Raw genomic sequence first — 12,123 nt, 5'->3', positions numbered from 1 at the left:
AGAAAATATGGACAATGTTTTTAACCCCAACGGGGAGGACTCAAGATTGTCGTCCCCAAAGCGACATCCCAACGACACCGAAGAAGATTTCCCCCCGCCCTTTCCCCGGGTCGGGAACCCCAACCGAGGCCAAGAAGAACCGCCCCGATCCCGTGGGCCCGGCCCCCAACTCTACCCCCTTTGGGGCAATCTCTCATCAAGTCATTCAAATCGTCCATAAATATAGCAAGCATCCGTGCCCGGCGACACAGCCCCCGAGCAATTCTTCTCGCACCGGCTACATCGTGGTACTGGGGTCTCCCCTGGCTATAATCTCCCCCAAACTGTGAACCTGAGGCCCTCGAACTCTGACCCTGTCCTGAACGAAAGGAGCGATCAAATCTCCTACCCGTAAATCGTGGAGGTGCACTAGTCACCGACTGGCCTGAGTGCCTAGAATGTGTCCTCCGCCTTGATCCCCTTCTATAATCACTTCCTTTGCCTATAGATCTGGCCCTCTTGCTCTGCCTTCTATCAATATCACGATCACCTTTTACGGAGGTTGTTGTCCTTCTAAATTACGGGTACGTGCTTGTATGCGGAAATATCCATCCCATCTTATAACGAAGCCATTAAACAATCCTTAAACAAGTGTGGCCCTAAGCCACTCACAAATCTATGCACCCGATCTCCCATGTTTGCCACCATAGTCGGAGCATATATCACGCCAATGAATTAAATTGAAGGCTTATACTCCCGGCGCTCATATTCCTTGCTTCAAATTTAAGAATCTATCTCGCCTAGCTCGGCAAACCTCGGTGTGCAAATAATGCCAAATTAAAGCATCCACAAATTCTTGCCAAACGGAGGAGGCGCATTCTCTTTTCTCGAGGCTATCCAATTGTTATACCATAATACCGCCACATCTCTCGAGTCTATACGATGTCAACTCACGGACTCGGTCTCGAAGGCATGGATAATCTTTAATGTCCTCAATATCTCATCAATGAAGCCCCTGCGAATCTTCGTAAACTTTGACCCGAAAACCGGAGGATTAAAACTCATAAAGTCACGGGCTCTCGTACTACCGACCGATCACAAGTTGGGGCCCATATTCGCCGTTGTGCACCGGCAACCAACCGTGTCAAAGAATAAGTCAATGGTACCTCCAGAATAATAGGGGTGCTCTCAATCAGCCGATAGCTCCTACAAGTTTGGATCACCTCCCCGTCTACCTGTGAGCACGAACACAGCGTCCAAAGAAAACGGACGTCAGTACGAACAGTGTACTGAGTATGTAAGGCATGAATGAAATGAACATAAAAGAGAAATCATGAGTCATGGATAAAGATATAACTTGCATACTTTTAGGTGTGGCTACATCTCATACATATATCATACATAAGCATATCATAATGCTACCATAGCGTATACATCATCACCGTATCTCATATACATTGTCATCGTTAACCGCGTCCGGCAACCATCATACGCCGCCCACTAATGTGTCATGCCCGGCCCTCTAGGCTCGGTGTAAACATAGAAGCCCGCCTTAGCGGTGACATGCCCGGCCTTCTAGGCACGGTGGAATCATACTGTCATATACTCATCATAACTATTCATCTCGGAGGCACATCATGACTTGGTCATACTTAGCATCATTATACATTTATCATCAAAGCATACATTAACACTTAAAGGCAACTATTGATATATCGGGGTGACATAAGGCCGTAACCCCCGATTATGTTATGGAGTAATCATAAGCGTCATATCTCACCTTGGAGGGACTAACGTTTTAAGGTGAGTGCACATAAGGAAAACATCAATGAATCATAGTCAACATCATTACTTCATAGAAGCATCATATTAAGAACTCTAGAATCTTTAGGCTTAGGTTTATCATCATCATTGTATTCGTAATGTGTCTCTCATCTCATATAGCTATTCATGAACATAGGCTCTTAGTCTTCCGAATATAGGAAATTCTTGAGGTAAAGGGAAAATCATGCATAGGATTCATGCCTTAGAAATAAAGGTTTAGCCTTACATACCTTTGTCATTTAACTAATTGATCGCTTGCTTGTTCTTCTTTAATTCCCACGTTATACCTTCAAGAGAATTCGTATCGGCATTTGTTAAACAATTACAAGAACGAGCTTACTAAAGCTAGAGAAAATTGGGAAGCATTTCCTTTGTTTATACGACTTCCTCTAAGTTCCATATCAACTCCCAAACATTCATAACATCAATCACGATATCATAAACAACAATCGTCATTCGTTCACATTATCCACATTTCACAATTTCACTCCAATCCTCCAAAGTCATGATCATAATTCGCTATCATGTTCTTTCACATATAATACTCATTCCATGTTCTAAATGGCATTTATAACATACTCATAATCACAACACATCCATTTTCATGATTCATTCCCAACTACTACTCAACAATGATACTATTCACATATTTATGACCCATTTCCTATACTCTTGTACAATCCAAATGTTTCAACTTATCAATACTTCAAACATCATGAAACTTACCTTAGATAGCGTAGAAACAATCCTTGAGTGGAAGTATCCTTCTTGCACCAAAACCCTAGTTCACTTCCCTTGGGATTTCTTGACTTAGATGACTTCAACGAGTTTCACACTCTTGATTCTTGTTGGTTTGATGAAGTTGATCATCAATTTCCTTTGAATTCTTGTGGATGAAGTGTGGGGAATATTCTAGAGGGTTCTTGGCTTGTGGAGATGAAGAATGAAATGAAAATAAATGAAAGAGAGGTCCCTTATATTAATTCACAATCTGTCCCGACCAGAACATACGGACCAACATACGGTCCGTATATTTTTCACTGGCCGTATGTTTGGACCGTATGTTTGGTCCAGTGAAGTATGCCATTCTATGCTGAATCTACGGTTGGACATACGGTCCGTGAATTTTATACGGCCAGTATGTCTGGCCGTATGTTGCCAGGTTAACCGAGACTTGTTCTCGTCGACTCGTTTGATCTCCGATCCTTATGGAACCTTCTTAACACCTGTTTAACACCTCAATACCATTCTAAGGGATGTCATGACTCATCTCCAAAACATTATTAGAATGTCATTAGCTACTCAAAATTCTTATCCAACACACAACATATGACTTGCTTTCCTTAACAACTTTCTTCTCTTACCTCGAATGTCTTTGGAAATCTTAATTAGGACCATCAAATGCTATTTCTTGCTTATCGAAACATCATATACATCATACCCTTTGTTGGCCTATTCACTGTACGCTAACGAGAATTTCCAAGGTGTAATAATATTGGTTGTGCGTATACCACTTCATATGAGACAGTCAGTATTTATATATATCCAGATTGCGGTTGTTGGTATTGCCTGTGAGCCGAGGAATTATCGCTTTAAGTTGGGGGTTTACTCCCCCGCAGTTACGTACTTAGAGTGGTTCGCTCAGCTCGGTTGGCATCGAGCGCTGGCCACGCAACTCTAGATTTGGGGCGTGACACACTAGCGTTGCCGTGGGTCCCGTCTCGATCTTGTTCTAGAGTCACTTAATTCCAATTGAGATGTGCCAATCATATTTGTTGTTGTGGCATTTCAGGCTATTTACTTTATGCTTTTGTTTTACAAAGTGTGTCACTAATTCTTTGTATTTGGAGTATAACCGAGATGCTCTTTGACTATGTTTAATGGGTTGTGGCTTGATTTGGCTTTGTTTTGTATTTCGACTTCCACTATTATAGAGAAGATTTTGGCTATCTTTTGTAATATGATTTCACTTTTTAAATTGAGAATTTCTGATAAGGAGCAAATTTGGACGGTTACCCTAATGGGCAGTAGCTTGTTATATGCGGTCACAGATGTCCCGACCCAAACTGGAGGGCCATGACGGGCACCCGGGCCCTATCTGTCGAGCATCGCTAAACATGCTTTTCTATCATGATCATAAACAAGAGTGGACCTCGGGGGTCACCAGATGAAATTCTATTAAATTATATGAGAAATATGCTAAAAGGGGATGAGCCCAAGAAGACATACTATACAACTTTGGGTCAAAATTATGCAAGCCGACGAGGCCATCATGAAATACTATACAACAAAAAGATAGGCCAAATGGGCCATATGAAGTCTAACTATACCATGACTGTCTACAAGCCTCTACTAGAGTATCTGACATAAAAAGGTTAGGACAGGGCCCCGCCATACCCTTATGTACACAAAAGTATAACGTACCAAAACTATACAGCAACTCCGAAATAAGAGGAGTGCTCCAATATCAACTGAGCAAACAGCCTATAGTGACGGATCGTCTATCCGTCTAGCCGAACCTAGGGGCATGAAACGCAGTGCCTCGGGGAAAGGGGTGTCGCATGGATAAAGTACCGAGTATGTAAGGCATGAAAAACAACATAATAAAGACATGAAGTTATCATGAGATAAAAAAATTCAACTTGTTCATCTTAACGCCACCGAGGGCGTATAACATGCTTTCTTTCTTTTAAAAATATATATATATATATATATATATATATATATATATATATATATATATATATATATATATATTAAGCCACACTATGGGGCCGCATCATCATCATTAATCCACTCTTTGTGGGTATCATCATCATTCCGTTCCCAACCTAGTGATGTGCACAATAGGTGTCGTACCCGGCCGACTATAGCGCGGCTCGGTGTCATAAAACATATATATATATATATATATATATATATATATATATATATATATATGGATGCATGAGAGCACAAAGAGGTGTTATGACTCTACCAAAGTGACGTAAGGTCGTTGCGCACCTCCGATTATCATTATGGAACTATCATCATCAACATAACTTACTTTGAAGGATCAATAATCATAAGACAAGATCAATATCATCATAAAGAGGTCAAGAACAAAAGCTTCTAGCATATCTAAGAGTAGAGTCGTTATGGAATGACTTTCGTTTACGTTTCGTTTCGTTATAGATCATGCCAAAATGAAAGAAGAGTTAGCCTTAACATACCTCAAGCCATCCAAATAATCCAACAATCAAGCTTATCACCACTAGAGTGCCGCTCCGATAACAAAGGGAACTTAGATGGCGCTAGTATGTCACGTATATCGAAGGATAATTCGATTCTAAAATGAAATGGGCAACATTTCCTCTTATTCCTTGGGTACAACAACATACACAGCAGCTAACAACAACAACAAGAAGCTCATACAAGCCCCTTATACTTACTTTAATAAGTATTACAAGTTACACCTCAAAATCAATATACACTTCGTATACTTCGTATTTATGCACCTCTTTCCTATATACCCTTCTAGTAAAATATTAACAACATGACAACAACTATCAAACTACAAAGAAATCATCTCAATAACACAACAACAACATGATCAAATAGTCCATAAACTCAACTTGGTCTCTAATCCATATTTGAACTTCTTTTTTTTTTCTTTTTTTTTCCTTCAATCAAGTTGTATAACCATCAACCAACCTCAAGAACATGTAATAAAGATGAAACCTTACCTTACTCACACAAGACCAAGATTGGATCAAATTACTTCACTAGTATGAAACTTCAATCTTCAACACCAAAGAGATACTTGAACTCTACTAACCCTAGTGAGTTTTCTAGCACTTGAATCTCTTAATTCTCTTGGGTTTGGCCTTGATTAATATCTAAACTTGGAGAAAGGGTTTCTAGAGGTCTCTAGGGTCAGTTACAGGAATGAAAAATGAAGGAAAAATGAGCTTGGGCCTTTTTAAGCACTTAAAAACATTTCCCCGCCTCAAATGTATGCCCTATGTACGGGCATACTTCCATGTATGTCACGTACTTGTATCACGTACTTGGACCCTCAAAAATCCAACATTCTGCCAACTTTTGGAAAATAAGGTACGGGACGTACTTTTTTTTTTTGCACGGGACGTACATTTTTGTACGGGCCGTACATTATTCCGTACTTCTCGCATTTGCGATCCGTCGCCTGATTGGAAAGAAGACTCTCTTAACTTGAATTTACATAGTCTATGCATTCCATAACTCCTCATATGCTAAAAGATATACCTCCCTAGACTTGGACCATAATCCTGTCCAAAATTCTGCCAGGTATTTCCTGATTTTTAACAAACTTAATTCCTTCGATTCGCTTGGCCCTGGAACCTTTAATGTAACGACCTGTTTGGTCTTTATAGTGTTTTGACCCATTTAAACTTGTTGACCCTTTCCCCGAGTCTTGTTAATACGACCTATGACTTAGTGAAGCCATTGGTTTGGGTCCCAAGGCGTTCGGGGATGTTTTGAGTCTCGAATGAAAGCTTAATTTCATAGTGTTGGGGTTGACTTGGTCAACACCAAGTTAAAATGATCTCTTTAGGGAATTTTGAGGTCACGGTTGCATCCGTAGTGTGGTTTACAATCAAAACGCATATATGGTTTGTGTTCGGGAGGTTCCGGATGAGTTTCGAGGGCTAAAACGAAGTTTTGAAAAAATCAGAAAATTGGGCACCCACAGAGGGATGGGCATCACGTTAATGTGGTGCACTGGTAGTTGGTCCATTTTTAATGTCTTTTTTTTTTTCAAGTTTTTCCCATCCTAAAACCCAAAAAAACTTCCTTAGAATGTGAGGCTCTTTTTTCCTGAAGCAGAAGTCTCCTCCTTGAAGGTAAGTGCAAACCCCTTATGATTCATTATCATTCTTGCCCAAATCTCATGACAAGCCTAAGGTCCATTAATGGTGGGTGAAAGATTAGTACCCAAGAATTGATGAAACCTTCAATAGTTGAAGGGCCGGGGAGAGAGCAATGAAAAATCATTCACAAGTACGTTGGGGTAAGATTCTAATCTAGTATTCATTATTTATTTGTCGATTATCATCTCTCTTAGTCATCCTACATACTAATTGTGAAGAACTATCGGGTTAAGAATCCTAGGCTAAAAATAGAAAAGATGAATTTGGATATCTTTGTGATGAATATAATTCCATGAAATTAAGATTGAAGGTTAACTAGATGATGGGTAACATAATTATGCACTAAATTTCATGTTTTACCCTCATGAACCCGGTTTCACATTATAGGGGTATTTTGGATATTTTTCTAAAATATAGCAATATAGGTATCGTTGGAATCGTTTAGACTCGTAGAATACTATTTTGACTAGATTGTATCTGAATTTTTAATAAAATTACAGTGTTGCTCTTGTGGCTCGAGTTTGGCTATTTTAGGTCCATTTTTGGATTTTGGGTAAAACTATGGCAATATGGGTATTCTTAGATTCGTATATTGACATAGAATTCATATTTGATAGACGTTAATCATTTTGAGGTTCTCCAAAGAGGAAGGCAAGGCTAAGGTTTTGTGATTCGAGATCAAGTGTTCTAAGATTCCATGTAGGTTACTATAGTTTACTTTAGTTAGACTTCGATTAGCGAAACGTATGTATTATAGAATTGATAGAGAAAGTATGAGTAGGTCTCCGAACATGGTGTTTTGATTGATATTAGCTAGGTTGGTATGACTTTGATTTTGTGGGGCTCGTCGCCATTACTTTATGTACCGAAATGTGAGGTAGCCGTATTCATATCAGGGCGATTCGAGATGGATCTCTATTAGGTTGATTGTTGTTGATGGTGGCTCGTTGCCCCATTATTGTGATTAGACTTATTACCTAAATTGTCATGTTGTACTCAATTCTCTCTTATTGTGACACATATCATCGGAGAAAGGAAGGATACTGAATTTAGACCTGAATTTGATTTATTTATTTATGATAGTACGTAGATGAACACTTGATGTATGATTTATCGTTAATGATAATATATAGAAAAATAAAGCATTCGGTGATACAAGACTTAATCGTGAGGCGTCCTTGCTATATGTGGGAAGTAAAGAGGGACATAGACCTATGCTGGTTGAGACGGTTTGTATGATTCATTTCATGGTTGAGTTGATCCAAGTCTTGATATGATTTGTGGCTTTGTCACTCAGTACCCTTCAGTTGCTTTATTGGTTTGCATTGATTTACTATATTTATACTAATTTATGCATTCATACACTCATACATGATGGAAAATGGTTCAAGACTTATGGCATGATGTCTTGTGTTTGACATTGATATTGCTAATTGTTCATAGTCCATACATACTAATGAACTGAATACGTTGAGACATACATTGTGATGTGAAATTAGTGAAGAAGTTAATATAATCTTCCTTGTTGAATTTATGATACTATTTGATACTACGGTACTTGATGAATTGATCATCGAGAGTGATGTGACTGTTACTATACATATGAAAAGGCACATTTGACCGGGGGTAAGGATGTGGCCTAGGTTGTGAGCTCGTGGTTCGAGGCTCGTTCCAAAAATAAGAGTTACATCGATATGGCCCGCGTTCGGGGTGCCCGTTCCGAGTAGAGGTTTATGCCTCTGTCCGAGGAGCCGAGTCCGGAACAGTGGTGATGGACACCATGGGTCCTCTCGGCAGTCATGACTACCGAATAATGACATCGCTTAGCATGTGTGTACCATGTGTGTTTGGTCGTTGCATTGCATTGCACATCATCATATTTTGCATTGCACATCATTACATTTTATTCGCATTATTAGATGGCTCGTTTAGTTCGATTTTGGTGTGGTTCGCCGAAACGATTATCGTGGTATTGATATGATCATGGACTGAATTAAATTGTGGATTAGTGACCCTACCTAGGGAAGGAACTTGGACTTGTGATTATCAGGTGAGATTATTGAAACTTGACAGACTTGTGGGTTAGAAGCTTCATCTTAGGTTGTGACTCTGTTATGGATATTCCGGACTCGGGATTAAGTGTTAAGTGCCTATCCGTTTATCTTGTTGATTTTATGCTTATATATGTGAACTAATCTTAGTAGGCCTATGATGTTTACGTTATAGTGTTTGTACCGATACTACTTTGCTGCACCTTTTTTGAGTGCGCATTGTGTTCCGCAGATTTCATCCATACTACATCTCTAGCTTGAAGCCAGTTTGCTCGATCGATTCGAGGGGAGTTTTGGCTTCTATCCACGCCTATGCCACCCGAAGATCTCTCTTCCGTATGTCTACTTTCATTCCGTATACATTATTTGTTATTATATTTGAGATATACCTCATTCTTTCGACATTGTTGGTTAGAGTCCTGTACGATGACTTTCGTACTCGAGGGTGTAATAGTTAAAACTTCCGCACTTGTATTATTTATTAATTATGACTTGGTAGACTATTTATTCATTGATTGTTTAGTATAAATGATTAATGAAGTTAAAATTGGCTAGTGATTAATGAGTTAACGGGTAAGGGTTCGCCTACTAGTGATAATAAGGTAGTGCCCGCACGATCGGTAATTAGTAGGAGTTTGATGGCCTCTTTAGGCTTACGTTATTTTACTTACGACATACACGATGCAAAAATTTACGAGGTGTAACATCCTTCCCCCCTTAGAAACATTCGTCCTCGAATTTTGAACTCTCAGGAATTCTACAGAAATTTTGACAGAGCCTCCTCTCTAATTGTACCACTACCAACCTGCCACACAGCAAACCAAACTATACAATGCCACATAGGGCCACAACAATCAATAACAATAATGGTCCCACACGACTAACAAGAGTAGCTGATAAATAATACATACCCGAAAACGATGGTATCGTAGTCTCCATCTCGCTTCCGGAGCCGAAACAACGAGTATCTAGACTCCATATCTTTCTCGGTTTCTCAATTTATCTCCTCAACATTCTTGTTCCTCCAAAAAGTGTTTTACTAACGCCACGTCCTTGGTTCTCAACCTACGAACCTGTCGATCTCGATGGCAATAGGTACTTCCTCAAATGATAGTCGCTTCCCAGGATCCGAACATCATCAACGGGTATGACTCTAGAAGGATCTTCGATACACTTACGATGCATGGACACATGGAAAATCGGATGTACAGACTCTAAGTCTGAATGGAGATCTAACTCATAGGTCACCTAGCCCACTCTTCGCATAATCCTGCATGGTCCAATATGCCTAGGGCTAAGCTTGACCTTCTTGTCGAATCTCATAACACCTTTCATTGGCGACACCTTCAGAATACCCGCCGTCTATCCGAACCCAAATCTCGTCGTCGATTATCTGCATAAGACTTCTAGTGACTCTGGACTGCCAATAGCCTTTCCTGAATAAGCTTAACTTTATCAACCGCCTGCTGGATCAAATCTGGTCCTATTAGCTTAGATTCCCCAACCTCGAACAATCCGATAGGTGATTTGGCATTTTATCCATATAAGTTTCCATACACGAGCCATCTAAATGCCGGAGTGGTAACTATTATTATACGTAAACTCAATAAGTGGTAATGATCATCCCGTATACCTCTAAAATCTATCACACATGCTCGTAGCATATCCTCAAGCTTCCGAATTGTACATCAAATTTATCCATCCGTCTAGGATGGAATGTTGTGCCAAGACTCACATGTGTGTCCCAATCCTTATGGAAAGATCTCAAATTAGCTGGGGAACGCGCACCTCTGTCTGAAATAATAGATACTGGAACACCATGAAGTCGCACTATCTCCTTAATATATAACTTTGCATAATCCTCGGCGGAATAAGTAGTCCTGACAGGTAGAAAATGTGTTGACTTTGTAAGCCTATCAACAATCACCCATATCGAATCAAACTTATACTGAGAACGAGGTAAGCCCGTAATGAAATCCATATCGATCGCCTCCCATTTCCAAGTCGAATCTTTATACTTTGTAGCAAACTCACCGGCTTCTAATGCTCAACCTTAACTCCGTCGATAATTAGGCACCGAGCTATAAACTCAAAGAATATCTTTCTTCATCTCGTCCCACCAATAAAATTCTTTATATCATGATACATTTTCGTTGTCCCCCGACGAATGTAATAGCGAGAATGATGAGCATCTCCCATAATTTGTCGGCGTAACCCGCAACATCTAGAACACACACCGCTTCCTCAATATCCGAGAACTCGTCTCCCATAATCTCAAACGACGACTTTTCCTTCGAGGAGTTGTATCTCTATAATGGACTAGCATCCCGGCGCTTTTAACTTCGGCTACTAACGACGAGGTTGTCGAATCTTGAATCAGTAACTTCGCATCGCCCGAGTCCAATAATCGAAATCTAAGCTTAGACAACTAGTGAAGATTCGAGCTAACTCTCATTTCTCTAGCCAAAAATAAGATAAAACTACCCATGGTTCCTCATGTGGGGCATCGCCCACTACATTTGCCTTCCCGGATGATACAAAATCAACATCATAATCTTTCAATAGCTCTAACCATCACCTTCTTATGCAAATTTAATTCATCTCGCTGAAGATATACGGGTTGATCTTATGGTCCGTATATATATCAACATGAACACCATATAAGTAATGCCTCCACATTTTTAGCGCACGAACCACTGCAATGAATAACTCTAAATCATGGGTCGGGTAATTCTTCTTGTGCTTCCTCAACGCTCTAAAGCATAAGCGATAACCTTACCATGCCGCATCACCACACAACCTAGTCTAACACCCGAAGCATCACAATAAATAACATAGCCCTCGACCCTTCTAAGTGCTTTAATCCATATTGAAATCAATCTATCCGTCAATGTTCGGAAACTCCACTCACAAGCATCAGTCACTAAAAGTTAGTTGCCTTCGATTCAAATTTATTCTCGTTGATGAAAGGGAAGAGAAACCTTCACACCTTCAGTAATAACCACGAAACCTTAAAACTACGAACCTCTCGTCAAGTACGTGGTCTAGGCCAAGTCTTCACGGCTTCTATTTTCTCACAGATCCACCCCGATGCCCTCATATGATATATTGTGCCCTGAAAGAGCTTCACGCAGTTCAACCAGAACTCACATTTAGAAAACTCGCATACAACTTCTAATCTTGAAGGACCTCGAGTACCGCACGCAAATGTTCCGTGCTCCGTCACCGATCGCAGAGTGTAGGACAGAATATCATCGATGAATAGAATCATGAACCGATCTAAGAAAGGTCTAAATACATGGGTCATCGAATCCATAAATGCCGCCGGGGAATTAGGTTAGACCGAAACGACATCACATCAAACTCGTAGTGACCAT

This window comes from Lycium ferocissimum, chromosome 6 (genome assembly GCF_029784015.1).
Source record: "Lycium ferocissimum isolate CSIRO_LF1 chromosome 6, AGI_CSIRO_Lferr_CH_V1, whole genome shotgun sequence".
NCBI lineage: Eukaryota > Viridiplantae > Streptophyta > Magnoliopsida > Solanales > Solanaceae > Lycium > Lycium ferocissimum.
Note: the sequence above shows the minus strand (reverse complement) of the source record.